The 18,930-nt window shown below is 46.5% G+C and overlaps 26 non-coding genes across 26 annotated transcripts; all 26 read right to left on the bottom strand.

The window, feature by feature from the left end:
• Positions 1-1,686: 1,686 nt before the first annotated feature.
• On the bottom strand, positions 1,687-1,759 carry TRNAA-AGC (transfer RNA alanine (anticodon AGC)). The gene has a single exon. It is a non-coding gene; the product is annotated as a tRNA-Ala (tRNA).
• Positions 1,760-2,498: 739 nt separating this feature from the next.
• Positions 2,499-2,597, bottom strand: TRNAY-GUA (transfer RNA tyrosine (anticodon GUA)). Its single transcript has 2 exons — positions 2,561-2,597; positions 2,499-2,534 (listed from the first exon to the last, which is right to left on the bottom strand). It is a non-coding gene; the product is annotated as a tRNA-Tyr (tRNA).
• A 918-nt stretch (positions 2,598-3,515) lies between these two features.
• On the bottom strand, positions 3,516-3,614 carry TRNAY-GUA (transfer RNA tyrosine (anticodon GUA)). The gene is made up of 2 exons: positions 3,578-3,614; positions 3,516-3,551 (listed from the first exon to the last, which is right to left on the bottom strand). It is a non-coding gene; the product is annotated as a tRNA-Tyr (tRNA).
• Positions 3,615-4,532: 918 nt separating this feature from the next.
• Positions 4,533-4,631, bottom strand: TRNAY-GUA (transfer RNA tyrosine (anticodon GUA)). Its single transcript has 2 exons — positions 4,595-4,631; positions 4,533-4,568 (listed from the first exon to the last, which is right to left on the bottom strand). It is a non-coding gene; the product is annotated as a tRNA-Tyr (tRNA).
• Positions 4,632-4,737: 106 nt separating this feature from the next.
• On the bottom strand, positions 4,738-4,810 carry TRNAA-AGC (transfer RNA alanine (anticodon AGC)). Its single transcript has one exon. It is a non-coding gene; the product is annotated as a tRNA-Ala (tRNA).
• Positions 4,811-5,549: 739 nt separating this feature from the next.
• TRNAY-GUA (transfer RNA tyrosine (anticodon GUA)) lies at positions 5,550-5,648 on the bottom strand. The gene is made up of 2 exons: positions 5,612-5,648; positions 5,550-5,585 (listed from the first exon to the last, which is right to left on the bottom strand). It is a non-coding gene; the product is annotated as a tRNA-Tyr (tRNA).
• A 106-nt stretch (positions 5,649-5,754) lies between these two features.
• Positions 5,755-5,827, bottom strand: TRNAA-AGC (transfer RNA alanine (anticodon AGC)). The gene has a single exon. It is a non-coding gene; the product is annotated as a tRNA-Ala (tRNA).
• A 739-nt stretch (positions 5,828-6,566) lies between these two features.
• On the bottom strand, positions 6,567-6,665 carry TRNAY-GUA (transfer RNA tyrosine (anticodon GUA)). The gene is made up of 2 exons: positions 6,629-6,665; positions 6,567-6,602 (listed from the first exon to the last, which is right to left on the bottom strand). It is a non-coding gene; the product is annotated as a tRNA-Tyr (tRNA).
• Positions 6,666-6,771: 106 nt separating this feature from the next.
• On the bottom strand, positions 6,772-6,844 carry TRNAA-AGC (transfer RNA alanine (anticodon AGC)). Its single transcript has one exon. It is a non-coding gene; the product is annotated as a tRNA-Ala (tRNA).
• Positions 6,845-7,583: 739 nt separating this feature from the next.
• TRNAY-GUA (transfer RNA tyrosine (anticodon GUA)) lies at positions 7,584-7,682 on the bottom strand. Its single transcript has 2 exons — positions 7,646-7,682; positions 7,584-7,619 (listed from the first exon to the last, which is right to left on the bottom strand). It is a non-coding gene; the product is annotated as a tRNA-Tyr (tRNA).
• A 106-nt stretch (positions 7,683-7,788) lies between these two features.
• TRNAA-AGC (transfer RNA alanine (anticodon AGC)) lies at positions 7,789-7,861 on the bottom strand. The gene has a single exon. It is a non-coding gene; the product is annotated as a tRNA-Ala (tRNA).
• Positions 7,862-8,600: 739 nt separating this feature from the next.
• On the bottom strand, positions 8,601-8,699 carry TRNAY-GUA (transfer RNA tyrosine (anticodon GUA)). The gene is made up of 2 exons: positions 8,663-8,699; positions 8,601-8,636 (listed from the first exon to the last, which is right to left on the bottom strand). It is a non-coding gene; the product is annotated as a tRNA-Tyr (tRNA).
• A 918-nt stretch (positions 8,700-9,617) lies between these two features.
• TRNAY-GUA (transfer RNA tyrosine (anticodon GUA)) lies at positions 9,618-9,716 on the bottom strand. Its single transcript has 2 exons — positions 9,680-9,716; positions 9,618-9,653 (listed from the first exon to the last, which is right to left on the bottom strand). It is a non-coding gene; the product is annotated as a tRNA-Tyr (tRNA).
• A 106-nt stretch (positions 9,717-9,822) lies between these two features.
• Positions 9,823-9,895, bottom strand: TRNAA-AGC (transfer RNA alanine (anticodon AGC)). Its single transcript has one exon. It is a non-coding gene; the product is annotated as a tRNA-Ala (tRNA).
• Positions 9,896-10,634: 739 nt separating this feature from the next.
• On the bottom strand, positions 10,635-10,733 carry TRNAY-GUA (transfer RNA tyrosine (anticodon GUA)). The gene is made up of 2 exons: positions 10,697-10,733; positions 10,635-10,670 (listed from the first exon to the last, which is right to left on the bottom strand). It is a non-coding gene; the product is annotated as a tRNA-Tyr (tRNA).
• A 106-nt stretch (positions 10,734-10,839) lies between these two features.
• On the bottom strand, positions 10,840-10,912 carry TRNAA-AGC (transfer RNA alanine (anticodon AGC)). The gene has a single exon. It is a non-coding gene; the product is annotated as a tRNA-Ala (tRNA).
• A 740-nt stretch (positions 10,913-11,652) lies between these two features.
• Positions 11,653-11,751, bottom strand: TRNAY-GUA (transfer RNA tyrosine (anticodon GUA)). Its single transcript has 2 exons — positions 11,715-11,751; positions 11,653-11,688 (listed from the first exon to the last, which is right to left on the bottom strand). It is a non-coding gene; the product is annotated as a tRNA-Tyr (tRNA).
• Positions 11,752-11,857: 106 nt separating this feature from the next.
• On the bottom strand, positions 11,858-11,930 carry TRNAA-AGC (transfer RNA alanine (anticodon AGC)). Its single transcript has one exon. It is a non-coding gene; the product is annotated as a tRNA-Ala (tRNA).
• Positions 11,931-12,669: 739 nt separating this feature from the next.
• Positions 12,670-12,768, bottom strand: TRNAY-GUA (transfer RNA tyrosine (anticodon GUA)). Its single transcript has 2 exons — positions 12,732-12,768; positions 12,670-12,705 (listed from the first exon to the last, which is right to left on the bottom strand). It is a non-coding gene; the product is annotated as a tRNA-Tyr (tRNA).
• Positions 12,769-12,874: 106 nt separating this feature from the next.
• On the bottom strand, positions 12,875-12,947 carry TRNAA-AGC (transfer RNA alanine (anticodon AGC)). Its single transcript has one exon. It is a non-coding gene; the product is annotated as a tRNA-Ala (tRNA).
• A 739-nt stretch (positions 12,948-13,686) lies between these two features.
• Positions 13,687-13,785, bottom strand: TRNAY-GUA (transfer RNA tyrosine (anticodon GUA)). The gene is made up of 2 exons: positions 13,749-13,785; positions 13,687-13,722 (listed from the first exon to the last, which is right to left on the bottom strand). It is a non-coding gene; the product is annotated as a tRNA-Tyr (tRNA).
• Positions 13,786-14,703: 918 nt separating this feature from the next.
• On the bottom strand, positions 14,704-14,802 carry TRNAY-GUA (transfer RNA tyrosine (anticodon GUA)). Its single transcript has 2 exons — positions 14,766-14,802; positions 14,704-14,739 (listed from the first exon to the last, which is right to left on the bottom strand). It is a non-coding gene; the product is annotated as a tRNA-Tyr (tRNA).
• Positions 14,803-15,719: 917 nt separating this feature from the next.
• TRNAY-GUA (transfer RNA tyrosine (anticodon GUA)) lies at positions 15,720-15,818 on the bottom strand. Its single transcript has 2 exons — positions 15,782-15,818; positions 15,720-15,755 (listed from the first exon to the last, which is right to left on the bottom strand). It is a non-coding gene; the product is annotated as a tRNA-Tyr (tRNA).
• A 918-nt stretch (positions 15,819-16,736) lies between these two features.
• On the bottom strand, positions 16,737-16,835 carry TRNAY-GUA (transfer RNA tyrosine (anticodon GUA)). The gene is made up of 2 exons: positions 16,799-16,835; positions 16,737-16,772 (listed from the first exon to the last, which is right to left on the bottom strand). It is a non-coding gene; the product is annotated as a tRNA-Tyr (tRNA).
• A 106-nt stretch (positions 16,836-16,941) lies between these two features.
• TRNAA-AGC (transfer RNA alanine (anticodon AGC)) lies at positions 16,942-17,014 on the bottom strand. The gene has a single exon. It is a non-coding gene; the product is annotated as a tRNA-Ala (tRNA).
• Positions 17,015-18,770: 1,756 nt separating this feature from the next.
• Positions 18,771-18,869, bottom strand: TRNAY-GUA (transfer RNA tyrosine (anticodon GUA)). Its single transcript has 2 exons — positions 18,833-18,869; positions 18,771-18,806 (listed from the first exon to the last, which is right to left on the bottom strand). It is a non-coding gene; the product is annotated as a tRNA-Tyr (tRNA).
• Positions 18,870-18,930: the final 61 nt, after the last annotated feature.

Raw genomic sequence — 18,930 nt, 5'->3', positions numbered from 1 at the left:
AAACAAAGTAGGGGGCTGCTGCCAATAAGGGTCGCTACTGACTTTAGTTCTTCTCCAATGACCTAGTAGATGGAATGGAAAGTGGGAGAAAGCACTCTTGCCCTTGTTGCTTTTTTTTTGTGCTCTGGACTGAGGTGCAGTGAGGCTAAAAAGGGGGAACTTGATGGCCACTGAGCTATGAAAGGATACCCCACAAGAGTCTTTTTTGGCCTTTGATCCTCAACCCTACCCAGCTGAACTCTGTAACTCTTTCTAGCAAGCTGCCCGACTCCCCTTTTTTAATTGAGTCAGGGTAACAGTAATAGGTAATTACCCTGGCAGGTAGAAGCCCAAAAATGGTTTGCCAGAGATGTGGGCCGTTTTCCACTAAAGCGGTGGAGTAAGGAAGACGCTGTTGTATCATGGGATGCAAACGGGAAAGGGTCAACAAGAAAGACGGTGTGTTATCAACGTGACGTAAAAGTTCCTTCGAGCCAGAATCGAACCAGCGACCTAAGAATTACAGTTTTCTCAACATTTTGTCAATCTACAGTCCTCCGCTCTACCAGCTGAGCTATCGAAGGATACCCCAGCTAAGGTTTTGCCAGCCTTTGATCCTCATTCCTAGCGAGCGGAAGGTGCAGAAAATGAGTGTTTGTCTCTGGGGTTCAAGATGGAAAAGCATGTGTGTGGAGGATGCAGGCATCGATCCCGCTACCTCTCGCATGCTAAGCGAGCGCTCTACCATTTGAGCTAATCCCCCATCTATACACATCTGCGCAAGAGACGCGGGCGGATGAGCGGAACTGCGATGTCAGAGTTAACGATGGAACGCCACACAGTTTCATTGGAATGGAGGACTGTGTATTTTACAACATTTCTTTTGTCTTCACAGAGTGTTGAGCAAGGGGTCAACAAAAAGTAGGAATTTTAGAAAGGTGTGATACAACCGGTAAAAAGTAATCAGACTCCCAAAAGTGGAAGCAGACAAAACGGGTCGCTAGAGGTATTAAGTCAAATACAAAGCACTTTGTCTTCAAACAAAGTAGGGGGCTGCTGCCAATAAGGGTCGCTACTGACTTTAGTTCTTCTCCAATGACCTAGTAGATGGAATGGAAAGTGGGAGAAAGCACTCTTGCCCTTGTTGCTTTTTTTTTGTGCTCTGGACTGAGGTGCAGTGAGGCTAAAAAGGGGGAACTTGATGGCCACTGAGCTATGAAAGGATACCCCACAAGAGTCTTTTTTGGCCTTTGATCCTCAACCCTACCCAGCTGAACTCTGTAACTCTTTCTAGCAAGCTGCCCGACTCCCCTTTTTTAATTGAGTCAGGGTAACAGTAATAGGTAATTACCCTGGCAGGTAGAAGCCCAAAAATGGTTTGCCAGAGATGTGGGCCGTTTTCCACTAAAGCGGTGGAGTAAGGAAGACGCTGTTGTATCATGGGATGCAAACGGGAAAGGGTCAACAAGAAAGACGGTGTGTTATCAACGTGACGTAAAAGTTCCTTCGAGCCGGAATCGAACAAGTGACCTAAGGATTACAGTTTTCTCAACATTTTGTCAATCTACAGTCCTCCTCTCTACCAGCTGAGCTATCGAAGGATACTCCAGCTAAGGTTTTGCCAGCCTTTGATCCTCATTCCTAGCGAGCGGAAGGTGCAGAAAATTAGTGTTTGTCTCTGGGGTTCAAGATGGAAAAGCAAGTGTGTGGAGGATGCGGGCATCGATCCCGCTACCTCTCGCATGCTAAGCGAGCGCTCTACCATTTGAGCTAATCCCCCATCTATACACATCTGCGCAAGAGACGCGGGCGGATGAGCGGAACTGCGATGTCAGAGTTAACGATGGAACGCCACACAGTTTCATTGGAATGGAGGACTGTGTATTTTACAACATTTCTTTTGTCTTCACAGAGTGTTGAGCAAGGGGTCAACAAAAAGTAGGAATTTTAGAAAGGTGTGATACAACCGGTAAAAAGTAATCAGACTCCCAAAAGTGGAAGCAGACAAAACGGGTCGCTAGAGGTATTAAGTCAAATACAAAGCACTTTGTCTTCAAACAAAGTAGTGGGCTGCTGCCAATAAGGGTCGCTACTGACTTTAGTTCTTCTCCAATGACCTAGTAGATGGAATGGAAAGTGGGAGAAAGCACTCTTGCCCTTGTTGCTTTTTTTTTGTGCTCTGGACTGAGGTGCAGTGAGGCTAAAAAGGGGGAACTTGATGGCCACTGAGCTATGAAAGGATACCCCACAAGAGTCTTTTTTGGCCTTTGATCCTCAACCCTACCCAGCTGAACTCTGTAACTCTTTCTAGCAAGCTGCCCGACTCCCCTTTTTTAATTGAGTCAGGGTAACAGTAATAGGTAATTACCCTGGCAGGTAGAAGCCCAAAAATGGTTTGCCAGAGATGTGGGCCGTTTTCCACTAAAGCGGTGGAGTAAGGAAGACGCTGTTGTATCATGGGATGCAACCGGGAAAGGGTCAACAAGAAAGACGGTGTGTTATCAACGTGACGTAAAAGTTCCTTCGAGCCGGAATCGAACCAGCGACCTAAGGATTACAGTTTTCTCAACATTTTGTCAATCTACAGTCCTCCGCTCTACCAGCTGAGCTATCGAAGGATACCCCAGCTAAGGTTTTGCCAGCCTTTGATCCTCATTCCTAGCGAGCGGAAGGTGCAGAAAATGAGTGTTTGTCTCAGGGGTTCAAGATGGAAAAGCATGTGTGTGGAGGATGCAGGCATCGATCCCGCTACCTCTCGCATGCTAAGCGAGCGCTCTACCATTTGAGCTAATCCCCCATCTATACACATCTGCGCAAGAGACGCGGGCGGATGAGCGGAACTGCGATGTCAGAGTTAACGATGGAACGCCACACAGTTTCATTGGAATGGAGGACTGTGTATTTTACAACATTTCTTTTGTCTTCACAGAGTGTTGAGCAAGGGGTCAACAAAAAGTAGGAATTTTAGAAAGGTGTGATACAACCGGTAAAAAGTAATCAGACTCCCAAAAGTGGAAGCAGACAAAACGGGTCGCTAGAGGTATTAAGTCAACTACAAAGCACTTTGTCTTCAAACAAAGTAGTGGGCTGCTGCCAATAAGGGTCGCTACTGACTTTAGTTCTTCTCCAATGACCTAGTAGATGGAATGGAAAGTGGGAGAAAGCACTCTTGCCCTTGTTGCTTTTTTTTTGTGCTCTGGACTGAGGTGCAGTGAGGCTAAAAAGGGGGAACTTGATGGCCACTGAGCTATGAAAGGATACCCCACAAGAGTCTTTTTTGGCCTTTGATCCTCAACCCTACCCAGCTGAACTCTGTAACTCTTTCTAGCAAGCTGCCCGACTCCCCTTTTTTAATTGAGTCAGGGTAACAGTAATAGGTAATTACCCTGGCAGGTAGAAGCCCAAAAATGGTTTGCCAGAGATGTGGGCCGTTTTCCACTAAAGCGGTGGAGTAAGGAAGACGCTGTTGTATCATGGGATGCAAACGGGAAAGGGTCAACAAGAAAGACGGTGTGTTATCAACGTGACGTAAAAGTTCCTTCGAGCCGGAATCGAACCAGCGACCTAAGGATTACAGTTTTCTCAACATTTTGTCAATCTACAGTCCTCCGCTCTACCAGCTGAGCTATCGAAGGATACCCCAGCTAAGGTTTTGCCAGCCTTTGATCCTCATTCCTAGCGAGCGGAAGGTGCAGAAAATGAGTGTTTGTCTCTGGGGTTCAAGATGGAAAAGCATGTGTGTGGAGGATGCAGGCATCGATCCCGCTACCTCTCGCATGCTAAGCGAGCGCTCTACCATTTGAGCTAATCCCCCATCTATACACATCTGCGCAAGAGACGCGGGCGGATGAGCGGAACTGCGATGTCAGAGTTAACGATGGAACGCCACACAGTTTCATTGGAATGAAGGACTGTGTATTTTACAACATTTCTTTTGTCTTCACAGAGTGTTGAGCAAGGGGTCAACAAAAAGTAGGAATTTTAGAAAGGTGTGATACAACCGGTAAAAAGTAATCAGACTCCCAAAAGTGGAAGCAGACAAAACGGGTCGCTAGAGGTATTAAGTCAAATACAAAGCACTTTGTCTTCAAACAAAGTAGTGGGCTGCTGCCAATAAGGGTCGCTACTGACTTTAGTTCTTCTCCAATGACCTAGTAGATGGAATGGAAAGTGGGAGAAAGCACTCTTGCCCTTGTTGCTTTTTTTTTGTGCTCTGGACTGAGGTGCAGTGAGGCTAAAAAGGGGGAACTTGATGGCCACTGAGCTATGAAAGGATACCCCACAAGAGTCTTTTTTGGCCTTTGATCCTCAACCCTACCCAGCTGAACTCTGTAACTCTTTCTAGCAAGCTGCCCGACTCCCCTTTTTTAATTGAGTCAGGGTAACAGTAATAGGTAATTACCCTGGCAGGTAGAAGCCCAAAAATGGTTTGCCAGAGATGTGGGCCGTTTTCCACTAAAGCGGTGGAGTAAGGAAGACGCTGTTGTATCATGGGATGCAAACGGGAAAGGGTCAACAAGAAAGACGGTGTGTTATCAACGTGACGTAAAAGTTCCTTCGAGCCGGAATCGAACCAGCGACCTAAGGATTACAGTTTTCTCAACATTTTGTCAATCTACAGTCCTCCGCTCTACCAGCTGAGCTATCGAAGGATACCCCAGCTAAGGTTTTGCCAGCCTTTGATCCTCATTCCTAGCGAGCGGAAGGTGCAGAAAATGAGTGTTTGTCTCTGGGGTTCAAGATGGAAAAGCATGTGTGTGGAGGATGCGGGCATCGATCCCGCTACCTCTCGCATGCTAAGCGAGCGCTCTACCATTTGAGCTAATCCCCCATCTATACACATCTGCGCAAGAGACGCGGGCGGATGAGCGGAACTGCGATGTCAGAGTTAACGATGGAACGCCACACAGTTTCATTGGAATGGAGGACTGTGTATTTTACAACATTTCTTTTGTCTTCACAGAGTGTTGAGCAAGGGGTCAACAAAAAGTAGGAATTTTAGAAAGGTGTGATACAACCGGTAAAAAGTAATCAGACTCCCAAAAGTGGAAGCAGACAAAACGGGTCGCTAGAGGTATTAAGTCAAATACAAAGCACTTTGTCTTCAAACAAAGTAGTGGGCTGCTGCCAATAAGGGTCGCTACTGACTTTAGTTCTTCTCCAATGACCTAGTAGATGGAATGGAAAGTGGGAGAAAGCACTCTTGCCCTTGTTGCTTTTTTTTTGTGCTCTGGACTGAGGTGCAGTGAGGCTAAAAAGGGGGAACTTGATGGCCACTGAGCTATGAAAGGATACCCCACAAGAGTCTTTTTTGGCCTTTGATCCTCAACCCTACCCAGCTGAACTCTGTAACTCTTTCTAGCAAGCTGCCCGACTCCCCTTTTTTAATTGAGTCAGGGTAACAGTAATAGGTAATTACCCTGGCAGGTAGAAGCCCAAAAATGGTTTGCCAGAGATGTGGGCCGTTTTCCACTAAAGCGGTGGAGTAAGGAAGACGCTGTTGTATCATGGGATGCAAACGGGAAAGGGTCAACAAGAAAGACGGTGTGTTATCAACGTGACGTAAAAGTTCCTTCGAGCCGGAATCGAACCAGCGACCTAAGGATTACAGTTTTCTCAACATTTTGTCAATCTACAGTCCTCCGCTCTACCAGCTGAGCTATCGAAGGATACCCCAGCTAAGGTTTTGCCAGCCTTTGATCCTCATTCCTAGCGAGCGGAAGGTGCAGAAAATGAGTGTTTGTCTCTGGGGTTCAAGATGGAAAAGCATGTGTGTGGAGGATGCGGGCATCGATCCCGCTACCTCTCGCATGCTAAGCGAGCGCTCTACCATTTGAGCTAATCCCCCATCTATACACATCTGCGCAAGAGACGCGGGCGGATGAGCGGAACTGCGATGTCAGAGTTAACGATGGAACGCCACACAGTTTCATTGGAATGGAGGACTGTGTATTTTACAACATTTCTTTTGTCTTCACAGAGTGTTGAGCAAGGGGTCAACAAAAAGTAGGAATTTTAGAAAGGTGTGATACAACCGGTAAAAAGTAATCAGACTCCCAAAAGTGGAAGCAGACAAAACGGGTCGCTAGAGGTATTAAGTCAAATACAAAGCACTTTGTCTTCAAACAAAGTAGTGGGCTGCTGCCAATAAGGGTCGCTACTGACTTTAGTTCTTCTCCAATGACCTAGTAGATGGAATGGAAAGTGGGAGAAAGCACTCTTGCCCTTGTTGCTTTTTTTTTGTGCTCTGGACTGAGGTGCAGTGAGGCTAAAAAGGGGGAACTTGATGGCCACTGAGCTATGAAAGGATACCCCACAAGAGTCTTTTTTGGCCTTTGATCCTCAACCCTACCCAGCTGAACTCTGTAACTCTTTCTAGCAAGCTGCCCGACTCCCCTTTTTTAATTGAGTCAGGGTAACAGTAATAGGTAATTACCCTGGCAGGTAGAAGCCCAAAAATGGTTTGCCAGAGATGTGGGCCGTTTTCCACTAAAGCGGTGGAGTAAGGAAGACGCTGTTGTATCATGGGATGCAAACGGGAAAGGGTCAACAAGAAAGACGGTGTGTTATCAACGTGACGTAAAAGTTCCTTCGAGCCGGAATCGAACCAGCGACCTAAGGATTACAGTTTTCTCAACATTTTGTCAATCTACAGTCCTCCGCTCTACCAGCTGAGCTATCGAAGGATACCCCAGCTAAGGTTTTGCCAGCCTTTGATCCTCATTCCTAGCGAGCGGAAGGTGCAGAAAATGAGTGTTTGTCTCTGGGGTTCAAGATGGAAAAGCATGTGTGTGGAGGATGCGGGCATCGATCCCGCTACCTCTCGCATGCTAAGCGAGCGCTCTACCATTTGAGCTAATCCCCCATCTATACACATCTGCGCAAGAGACGCGGGCGGATGAGCGGAACTGCGATGTCAGAGTTAACGATGGAACGCCACACAGTTTTATTGGAATGGAGGACTGTGTATTTTACAACATTTCTTTTGTCTTCACAGAGTGTTGAGCAAGGGGTCAACAAAAAGTAGGAATTTTAGAAAGGTGTGATACAACCGGTAAAAAGTAATCAGACTCCCAAAAGTGGAAGCAGACAAAACGGGTCGCTAGAGGTATTAAGTCAAATACAAAGCACTTTGTCTTCAAACAAAGTAGTGGGCTGCTGCCAATAAGGGTCGCTACTGACTTTAGTTCTTCTCCAATGACCTAGTAGATGGAATGGAAAGTGGGAGAAAGCACTCTTGCCCTTGTTGCTTTTTTTTTGTGCTCTGGACTGAGGTGCAGTGAGGCTAAAAAGGGGGAACTTGATGGCCACTGAGCTATGAAAGGATACCCCACAAGAGTCTTTTTTGGCCTTTGATCCTCAACCCTACCCAGCTGAACTCTGTAACTCTTTCTAGCAAGCTGCCCGACTCCCCTTTTTTAATTGAGTCAGGGTAACAGTAATAGGTAATTACCCTGGCAGGTAGAAGCCCAAAAATGGTTTGCCAGAGATGTGGGCCGTTTTCCACTAAAGCGGTGGAGTAAGGAAGACGCTGTTGTATCATGGGATGCAAACGGGAAAGGGTCAACAAGAAAGACGGTGTGTTATCAACGTGACGTAAAAGTTCCTTCGAGCCGGAATCGAACCAGCGACCTAAGGATTACAGTTTTCTCAACATTTTGTCAATCTACAGTCCTCCGCTCTACCAGCTGAGCTATCGAAGGATACCCCAGCTAAGGTTTTGCCAGCCTTTGATCCTCATTCCTAGCGAGCGGAAGGTGCAGAAAATGAGTGTTTGTCTCTGGGGTTCAAGATGGAAAAGCATGTGTGTGGAGGATGCGGGCATCGATCCCGCTACCTCTCGCATGCTAAGCGAGCGCTCTACCATTTGAGCTAATCCCCCATCTATACACATCTGCGCAAGAGACGCGGGCGGATGAGCGGAACTGCGATGTCAGAGTTAACGATGGAACGCCACACAGTTTTATTGGAATGGAGGACTGTGTATTTTACAACATTTCTTTTGTCTTCACAGAGTGTTGAGCAAGGGGTCAACAAAAAGTAGGAATTTTAGAAAGGTGTGATACAACCGGTAAAAAGTAATCAGACTCCCAAAAGTGGAAGCAGACAAAACGGGTCGCTAGAGGTATTAAGTCAAATACAAAGCACTTTGTCTTCAAACAAAGTAGTGGGCTGCTGCCAATAAGGGTCGCTACTGACTTTAGTTCTTCTCCAATGACCTAGTAGATGGAATGGAAAGTGGGAGAAAGCACTCTTGCCCTTGTTGCTTTTTTTTTGTGCTCTGGACTGAGGTGCAGTGAGGCTAAAAAGGGGGAACTTGATGGCCACTGAGCTATGAAAGGATACCCCACAAGAGTCTTTTTTGGCCTTTGATCCTCAACCCTACCCAGCTGAACTCTGTAACTCTTTCTAGCAAGCTGCCCGACTCCCCTTTTTTAATTGAGTCAGGGTAACAGTAATAGGTAATTACCCTGGCAGGTAGAAGCCCAAAAATGGTTTGCCAGAGATGTGGGCCGTTTTCCACTAAAGCGGTGGAGTAAGGAAGACGCTGTTGTATCATGGGATGCAAACGGGAAAGGGTCAACAAGAAAGACGGTGTGTTATCAACGTGACGTAAAAGTTCCTTCGAGCCGGAATCGAACCAGCGACCTAAGGATTACAGTTTTCTCAACATTTTGTCAATCTACAGTCCTCCGCTCTACCAGCTGAGCTATCGAAGGATACCCCAGCTAAGGTTTTGCCAGCCTTTGATCCTCATTCCTAGCGAGCGGAAGGTGCAGAAAATGAGTGTTTGTCTCTGGGGTTCAAGATGGAAAAGCATGTGTGTGGAGGATGCGGGCATCGATCCTGCTACCTCTCGCATGCTAAGCGAGCGCTCTACCATTTGAGCTAATCCCCCATCTATACACATCTGCGCAAGAGACGCGGGCGGATGAGCGGAACTGCGATGTCAGAGTTAACGATGGAACGCCACACAGTTTCATTGGAATGAAGGACTGTGTATTTTACAACATTTCTTTTGTCTTCACAGAGTGTTGAGCAAGGGGTCAACAAAAAGTAGGAATTTTAGAAAGGTGTGATACAACCGGTAAAAAGTAATCAGACTCCCAAAAGTGGAAGCAGACAAAACGGGTCGCTAGAGGTATTAAGTCAAATACAAAGCACTTTGTCTTCAAACAAAGTAGTGGGCTGCTGCCAATAAGGGTCGCTACTGACTTTAGTTCTTCTCCAATGACCTAGTAGATGGAATGGAAAGTGGGAGAAAGCACTCTTGCCCTTGTTGCTTTTTTTGTGTGCTCTGGACTGAGGTGCAGTGAGGCTAAAAAGGGGGAACTTGATGGCCACTAAGCTATGAAAGGATACCCCACAAGAGTCTTTTTTGGCCTTTGATCCTCAACCCTACCCAGCTGAACTCTGTAACTCTTTCTAGCAAGCTGCCCGACTCCCCTTTTTTAATTGAGTCAGGGTAACAGTAATAGGTAATTACCCTGGCAGGTAGAAGCCCAAAAATGGTTTGCCAGAGATGTGGGCCGTTTTCCACTAAAGCGGTGGAGTAAGGAAGACGCTGTTGTATCATGGGATGCAAACGGGAAAGGGTCAACAAGAAAGACGGTGTGTTATCAACGTGACGTAAAAGTTCCTTCGAGCCGGAATCGAACCAGCGACCTAAGGATTACAGTTTTCTCAACATTTTGTCAATCTACAGTCCTCCGCTCTACCAGCTGAGCTATCAAAGGATACCCCAGCTAAGGTTTTGCCAGCCTTTGATCCTCATTCCTAGCGAGCGGAAGGTGCAGAAAATGAGTGTTTGTCTCTGGGGTTCAAGATGGAAAAGCATGTGTGTGGAGGATGCGGGCATCGATCCCGCTACCTCTCGCATGCTAAGCGAGCGCTCTACCATTTGAGCTAATCCCCCATCTATACACATCTGCGCAAGAGACGCGGGCGGATGAGCGGAACTGCGATGTCAGAGTTAACGATGGAACGCCACACAGTTTCATTGGAATGGAGGACTGTGTATTTTACAACATTTCTTTTGTCTTCACAGAGTGTTGAGCAAGGGGTCAACAAAAAGTAGGAATTTTAGAAAGGTGTGATACAACCGGTAAAAAGTAATCAGACTCCCAAAAGTGGAAGCAGACAAAACGGGTCGCTAGAGGTATTAAGTCAAATACAAAGCACTTTGTCTTCAAACAAAGTAGTGGGCTGCTGCCAATAAGGGTCGCTACTGACTTTAGTTCTTCTCCAATGACCTAGTAGATGGAATGGAAAGTGGGAGAAAGCACTCTTGCCCTTGTTGCTTTTTTTTTGTGCTCTGGACTGAGGTGCAGTGAGGCTAAAAAGGGGGAACTTGATGGCCACTGAGCTATGAAAGGATACCCCACAAGAGTCTTTTTTGGCCTTTGATCCTCAACCCTACCCAGCTGAACTCTGTAACTCTTTCTAGCAAGCTGCCCGACTCCCCTTTTTTAATTGAGTCAGGGTAACAGTAATAGGTAATTACCCTGGCAGGTAGAAGCCCAAAAATGGTTTGCCAGAGATGTGGGCCGTTTTCCACTAAAGCGGTGGAGTAAGGAAGACGCTGTTGTATCATGGGATGCAAACGGGAAAGGGTCAACAAGAAAGACGGTGTGTTATCAACGTGACGTAAAAGTTCCTTCGAGCCGGAATCAAACCAGCGACCTAAGGATTACAGTTTTCTCAACATTTTGTCAATCTACAGTCCTCCGCTCTACCAGCTGAGCTATCGAAGGATACCCCAGCTAAGGTTTTGCCAGCCTTTGATCCTCATTCCTAGCGAGCGGAAGGTGCAGAAAATGAGTGTTTGTCTCTGGGGTTCAAGATGGAAAAGCATGTGTGTGGAGGATGCGGGCATCGATCCCGCTACCTCTCGCATGCTAAGCGAGCGCTCTACCATTTGAGCTAATCCCCCATCTATACACATCTGCGCAAGAGACGCGGGCGGATGAGTGGAACTGCGATGTCAGAGTTAACGATGGAACGCCACACAGTTTCATTGGAATGGAGGACTGTGTATTTTACAACATTTCTTTTGTCTTCACAGAGTGTTGAGCAAGGGGTCAACAAAAAGTAGGAATTTTAGAAAGGTGTGATACAACCGGTAAAAAGTAATCAGACTCCCAAAAGTGGAAGCAGACAAAACGGGTCGCTAGAGGTATTAAGTCAAATACAAAGCACTTTGTCTTCAAACAAAGTAGTGGGCTGCTGCCAATAAGGGTCGCTACTGACTTTAGTTCTTCTCCAATGACCTAGTAGATGGAATGGAAAGTGGGAGATAGCACTCTTGCCCTTGTTGCTTTTTTTTTTGTGCTCTGGACTGAGGTTCAGTGAGGCTAAAAAGGGGGAACTTGATGGCCACTGAGCTATGAAAGGATACCCCACAAGAGTCTTTTTTGGCCTTTGATCCTCAACCCTACCCAGCTGAACTCTGTAACTCTTTCTAGCAAGCTGCCCGACTATCCTTTTTTAATTGAGTCAGGGTAACAGTAATAGGTAATTACCCTGGCAGGTAGAAGCCCAAAAATGGTTTGCCAGAGATGTGGGCCGTTTTCCACTAAAGCGGTGGAGTAAGGAAGACGCTGTTGTATCATGGGATGCAAACGGGAAAGGGTCAACAAGAAAGACGGTGTGTTATCAACGTGACGTAAAAGTTCCTTCGAGCCGGAATCGAACCAGCGACCTAAGGATTACAGTTTTCTCAACATTTTGTCAATCTACAGTCCTCCGCTCTACCAGCTGAGCTATCGAAGGATACCCCAGCTAAGGTTTTGCCAGCCTTTGATCCTCATTCCTAGCGAGCGGAAGGTGCAGAAAATGAGTGTTTGTCTCTGGGGTTCAAGATGGAAAAGCATGTGTGTGGAGGATGCGGGCATCGATCCCGCTACCTCTCGCATGCTAAGCGAGCGCTCTACCATTTGAGCTAATCCCCCATCTATACACATCTGCGCAAGAGACGCGGGCGGATGAGCGGAACTGCGATGTCAGAGTTAACGATGGAACGCCACACAGTTTCATTGGAATGAAGGACTGTGTATTTTACAACATTTCTTTTGTCTTCACAGAGTGTTGAGCAAGGGGTCAACAAAAAGTAGGAATTTTAGAAAGGTGTGATACAACCGGTAAAAAGTAATCAGACTCCCAAAAGTGGAAGCAGACAAAACGGGTCGCTAGAGGTATTAAGTCAAATACAAAGCACTTTGTCTTCAAACAAAGTAGTGGGCTGCTGCCAATAAGGGTCGCTACTGACTTTAGTTCTTCTCCAATGACCTAGTAGATGGAATGGAAAGTGGGAGAAAGCACTCTTGCCCTTGTTGCTTTTTTTTTGTGCTCTGGACTGAGGTGCAGTGAGGCTAAAAAGGGGGAACTTGATGGCCACTGAGCTATGAAAGGATACCCCACAAGAGTATTTTTTGGCCTTTGATCCTCAACCCTACCCAGCTGAACTCTGTAACTCTTTCTAGCAAGCTGCCCGACTCCCCTTTTTTAATTGAGTCAGGGTAACAGTAATAGGTAATTACCCTGGCAGGTAGAAGCCCAAAAATGGTTTGCCAGAGATGTGGGCCGTTTTCCACTAAAGCGGTGGAGTAAGGAAGACGCTGTTGTATCATGGGATGCAAACGGGAAAGGGTCAACAAGAAAGACGGTGTGTTATCAACATGACGTAAAAGTTCCTTCGAGCCGGAATCAAACCAGCGACCTAAGGATTACAGTTTTCTCAACATTTTGTCAATCTACAGTCCTCCGCTCTACCAGCTGAGCTATCGAAGGATACCCCAGCTAAGGTTTTGCCAGCCTTTGATCCTCATTCCTAGCGAGCGGAAGGTGCAGAAAATGAGTGTTTGTCTCTGGGGTTCAAGATGGAAAAGCATGTGTGTGGAGGATGCGGGCATCGATCCCGCTACCTCTCGCATGCTAAGCGAGCGCTCTACCATTTGAGCTAATCCCCCATCTATACACATCTGCGCAAGAGACGCGGGCGGATGAGCGGAACTGCGATGTCAGAGTTAACGATGGAACGCCACACAGTTTCATTGGAATGAAGGACTGTGTATTTTACAACATTTCTTTTGTCTTCACAGAGTGTTGAGCAAGGGGTCAACAAAAAGTAGGAATTTTAGAAAGGTGTGATACAACCGGTAAAAAGTAATCAGACTCCCAAAAGTGGAAGCAGACAAAACGGGTCGCTAGAGGTATTAAGTCAAATACAAAGCACTTTGTCTTCAAACAAAGTAGTGGGCTGCTGCCAATAAGGGTCGCTACTGACTTTAGTTCTTCTCCAATGACCTAGTAGATGGAATGGAAAGTGGGAGAAAGCACTCTTGCCCTTGTTGCTTTTTTTTTGTGCTCTGGACTGAGGTGCAGTGAGGCTAAAAAGGGGGAACTTGATGGCCACTGAGCTATGAAAGGATACCCCACAAGAGTATTTTTTGGCCTTTGATCCTCAACCCTACCCAGCTGAACTCTGTAACTCTTTCTAGCAAGCTGCCCGACTCCCCTTTTTTAATTGAGTCAGGGTAACAGTAATAGGTAATTACCCTGGCAGGTAGAAGCCCAAAAATGGTTTGCCAGAGATGTGGGCCGTTTTCCACTAAAGCGGTGGAGTAAGGAAGACGCTGTTGTATCATGGGATGCAAACGGGAAAGGGTCAACAAGAAAGACGGTGTGTTATCAACATGACGTAAAAGTTCCTTCGAGCCGGAATCAAACCAGCGACCTAAGGATTACAGTTTTCTCAACATTTTGTCAATCTACAGTCCTCCGCTCTACCAGCTGAGCTATCGAAGGATACCCCAGCTAAGGTTTTGCCAGCCTTTGATCCTCATTCCTAGCGAGCGGAAGGTGCAGAAAATGAGTGTTTGTCTCTGGGGTTCAAGATGGAAAAGCATGTGTGTGGAGGATGCGGGCATCGATCCCACTACCTCTCGCATGCTAAGCGAGCGCTCTACCATTTGAGCTCATCCCCCATCTATACACATCTGCGCAAGAGACGCGGGCGGATGAGCGGAACTGCGATGTCAGAGTTAACGATGGAACGCCACACAGTTTCATTGGAATGGAGGACTGTGTATTTTACAACATTTCTTTTGTCTTCACAGAGTGTTGAGCAAGGGGTCAACAAAAAGTAGGAATTTTAGAAAGGTGTGATACAACCGGTAAAAAGTAATCAGACTCCCAAAAGTGGAAGCAGACAAAACGGGTCGCTAGAGGTATTAAGTCAAATACAAAGCACTTTGTCTTCAAACAAAGTAGTGGGCTGCTGCCAATAAGGGTCGCTACTGACTTTAGTTCTTCTCCAATGACCTAGTAGATGGAATGGAAAGTGGGAGAAAGCACTCTTGCCCTTGTTGCTTTTTTTTTGTGCTCTGGACTGAGGTGCAGTGAGGCTAAAAAGGGGGAACTTGATGGCCACTGAGCTATGAAAGGATACCCCACAAGAGTCTTTTTTGGCCTTTGATCCTCAACCCTACCCAGCTGAACTCTGTAACGCTTTCTAGCAAGCTGCCCGACTCCCCTTTTTTAATTGAGTCAGGGTAACAGTAATAGGTAATTACCCTGGCAGGTAGAAGCCCAAAAATGGTTTGCCAGAGATGTGGGCCGTTTTCCACTAAAGCGGTGGAGTAAGGAAGACGCTGTTGTATCATGGGATGCAAACGGGAAAGGGTCAACAAGAAAGACGGTGTGTTATCAACGTGACGTAAAAGTTCCTTCAAGCCGGAATCGAACCAGCGACCTAAGGATTACAGTTTTCTCAACAATTTGTCAATCTACAGTCCTCCGCTCTACCAGCTGAGCTATCGAAGGATACCCCAGCTAAGGTTTTGCCAGCCTTTGATCCTCATTCCTAGCGAGCGGAAGGTGCAGAAAATGAGTGTTTGTCTCTGGGGTTCAAGATGGAAAAGCATGTGTGTGGAGGATGCGGGCATCGATCCCGCTACCTCTCGCATGCTAAGCGAGCGCTCTACCATTTGAGCTCATCCCCCATCTATACACATCTGCGCAAGAGACGCGGGCGGATGAGCGGAACTGCGATGTCAGAGTTAACGATGGAACGCCACACAGTTTCATTGGAATGGAGGACTGTGTATTTTACAACATTTCTTTTGTCTTCACAGAGTGTTGAGCAAGGGGTCAACAAAAAGTAGGAATTTTAGAAAGGTGTGATACAACCGGTAAAAAGTAATCAGACTCCCAAAAGTGGAAGCAGACAAAACGGGTCGCTAGAGGTATTAAGTCAAATACAAAGCACTTTGTCTTCAAACAAAGTAGTGGGCTGCTGCCAATAAGGGTCGCTACTGACTTTAGTTCTTCTCCAATGACCTAGTAGATGGAATGGAAAGTGGGAGAAAGCACTCTTGCCCTTGTTGCTTTTTTTTGTGCTCTGGACTGAGGTGCAGTGAGGCTAAAAAGGGGGAACTTGATGGCCACTGAGCTATGAAAGGATACCCCACAAGAGTCTTTTTTGGCCTTTGATCCTCAACCCTATCCAGCTGAACTCTGTAACGCTTTCTAGCAAGCTGCCCAACTCCCCTTTTTTAATTGAGTCAGGGTAACAGTAATAGGTAATTACCCTGGCAGGTAGAAGCCCAAAAATGGTTTGCCAGAGATGTGGGCCGTTTTCCACTAAAGCGGTGGAGTAAGGAAGACGCTGTTGTATCATGGGATGCAAACGGGAAAGGGTCAACAAGAAAGACGGTGTGTTATCAACGTGACGTAAAAGTTCCTTCAAGCCGGAATCAAACCAGCGACCTAAGGATTACAGTTTTCTCAACAATTTGTCAATCTACAGTCCTCCGCTCTACCAGCTGAGCTATCGAAGGATACCCCAGCTAAGGTTTTGCCAGCCTTTGATCCTCATTCCTAGCGAGCGGAAGGTGCAGAAAATGAGTGTTTGTCTCTGGGGTTCAAGATGGAAAAGCATGTGTGTGTAGGATGCGGGCATCGATCCCGCTACCTCTCGCATGCTAAGCGAGCACTCTACCATTTGATCTAATCCCCCATCTATACACATCTGCGCAAGAGACGCGGGCGGATGAGCGGAACTGCGATGTCAGAGTTAACGATGGAACGCCACACAGTTTCATTGGAATGGAGGACTGTGTATTTTACAACATTTCTTTTGTCTTCACAGAGTGTTGAGCAAGGTGTCAACAAAAAGTAGGAATTTTAGAAAGGTGTGATACAACCGGTAAAAAGTAATCAGACTCCCAAAAGTGAAAGCAGACAAAACGGGTCGCTAGAGGTATTAAGTCAAATACAAAGCACTTTGTCTTCAAACAAAGTAGTGGGCTGCTGCCAATAAGGGTCGCTACTGACTTTAGTTCTTCTCCAATGACCTAGTAGATGGAATGGAAAGTGGGAGAAAGCACTCTTGCCCTTGTTGCTTTTTTTTTGTGCTCTGGACTGAGGTGCAGTGAGGCTAAAAAGGGGGAACTTGATGGCCACTGAGCTATGAAAGGATACCCCACAAGAGTCTTTTTTGGCCTTTGATCCTCAACCCTACCCAGCTGAACTCTGTAACTCTTTCTAGCAAGCTGCCCGACTCCCCTTTTTTAATTGAGTCAGGGTAACAGTAATAGGTAATTACCCTGGCAGGTAGAAGCCCAAAAATGGTTTGCCAGAGATGTGGGCCGTTTTCCACTAAAGCGGTGGAGTAAGGAAGACGCTGTTGTATCATGGGATGCAAACGGGAAAGGGTCAACAAGAAAGACGGTGTGTTATCAACGTGACGTAAAAGTTCCTTCAAGCCGGAATCGAACCAGCGACCTAAGGATTACAGTATTCTCAACAATTTGTCAATCTACAGTCCTCCGCTCTACCAGCTGAGCTATCGAAGGATACCCCAGCTAAGGTTTTGCCAGCCTTTGATCCTCATTCCTAGCGAGCGGAAGGTGCAGAAAATGAGTGTTTGTCTCTGGGGTTCAAGATGGAAAAGCATGTGTGTGGAGGATGCGGGCATCGATCCCACTACCTCTCGCATGCTAAGCGAGCGCTCTACCATTTGAGCTAATCCCCCATCTATACACATCTGCGCAAGAGACGCGGGCGGATGAGCGGAACTGCGATGTCAGAGTTAACGATGGAACGCCACACAGTTTCATTGGAATGGAGGACTGTGTATTTTACAACATTTCTTTTGTCTTCACAGAGTGTTGAGCAAGGTGTCAACAAAAAGTAGGAATTTTAGAAAGGTGTGATACAACCGGTAAAAAGTAATCAGACTCCCAAAAGTGGAAGCAGACAAAACGGGTCGCTAGAGGTATTAAGTCAAATACAAAGCACTTTGTCTTCAAACAAAGTAGTGGGCTGCTGCCAATAAGGGTCGCTACTGACTTTAGTTCTTCTCCAATGACCTAGTAGATGGAATGGAAAGTGGGAGAAAGCACTCTTGCCCTTGTTGCTTTTTTTTTGTGCTCTGGACTGAGGTGCAGTGAGGCTAAAAAGGGGGAACTTGATGGCCACTGAGCTATGAAAGGATACCCCACAAGAGTCTTTTTTGGCCTTTGATCCTCAACCCTACCCAGCTGAACTCTGTAACTCTTTCTAGCAAGCTGCCCGACTCCCCTTTTTTAATTGAGTCAGGGTAACAGTAATAGGTAATTACCCTGGCAGGTAGAAGCCCAAAAATGGTTTGCCAGAGATGTGGGCCGTTTTCCACTAAAGCGGTGGAGTAAGGAAGACGCTGTTGTATCATGGGATGCAAACGGGAAAGGGTCAACAAGAAAGACGGTGTGTTATCAACGTGACGTAAAAGTTCATTCAAGCCGGAATCGAACCAGCGACCTAAGGATTACAGTTTTCTCAACAATTTGTCAATCTACAGTCCTCCGCTCTACCAGCTGAGCTATCGAAGGATACCCCAGCTAAGGTTTTGCCAGCCTTTGATCCTCATTCCTAGCGAGCGGAAGGTGCAGAAAATGAGTGTTTGTCTCTGGGGTTCAAGATGGAAAAGCATGTGTGTGGAGGATGCGGGCATCGATTCCACTACCTCTCGCATGCTAAGCGAGCGCTCTACCATTTGAGCTAATCCCCCATCTATACTCATCTGCGCAAGAGACGCGGGCGGATGAGCGGAACTGCGATGTCAGAGTTAACGATGGAACGCCACACAGTTTCATTGGAATGGAGGACTGTGTATTTTACAACATTTCTTTTGTCTTCACAGAGTGTTGAGCAAGGGGTCAACAAAAAGTAGGAATTTTAGAAAGGTGTGATACAACCGGTAAAAAGTAATCAGACTCCCAAAAGTGGAAGCAGACAAAACGGGTCGCTAGAGGTATTAAGTCAAATACAAAGCACTTTGTCTTCAAACAAAGTAGTGGGCTGCTGCCAATAAGGGTCGCTACTGACTTTAGTTCTTCTCCAATGACCTAGTAGATGGAATGGAAAGTGGGAGAAAGCACTCTTGCCCTTGTTGCTTTTTTTTTGTGCTCTGGACTGAGGTGCAGTGAGGCTAAAAAGGGGGAACTTGATGGCCACTGAGCTATGAAAGGATACCCCACAAGAGTCTTTTTTGGCCTTTGATCCTCAACCCTACCCAGCTGAACTCTGTAACTCTTTCTAGCAAGCTGCCCGACTCCCCTTTTTTAATTGAGTCAGGGTAACAGTAATAGGTAATTACCCTGGCAGGTAGAAGCCCAAAAATGGTTTGCCAGAGATGTGGGCCGTTTTCCACTAAAGCGGTGGAGTAAGGAAGACGCTGTTGTATCATGGGATGCAAACGGGAAAGGGTCAACAAGAAAGACGGTGTGTTATCAACGTGACGTAAAAGTTCCTTCGAGCCGGAATCAAACCAGCGACCTAAGGATTACAGTTTTCTCAACATTTTGTCAATCTACAGTCCTCCGCTCTACCAGCTGAGCTATCGAAGGATACCCCAGCTAAGGTTTTGCCAGCCTTTGATCCTCATTCCTAGCGAGCGGAAGGTGCAGA

The sequence above is a fragment of the Hyperolius riggenbachi genome, chromosome 4, assembly GCF_040937935.1.
Source record: "Hyperolius riggenbachi isolate aHypRig1 chromosome 4, aHypRig1.pri, whole genome shotgun sequence".
In the NCBI taxonomy this organism is placed as follows: Eukaryota; Metazoa; Chordata; class Amphibia; order Anura; family Hyperoliidae; genus Hyperolius; species Hyperolius riggenbachi.
Note: the sequence above shows the minus strand (reverse complement) of the source record. Positions and strands in the feature narration are given on the sequence as shown.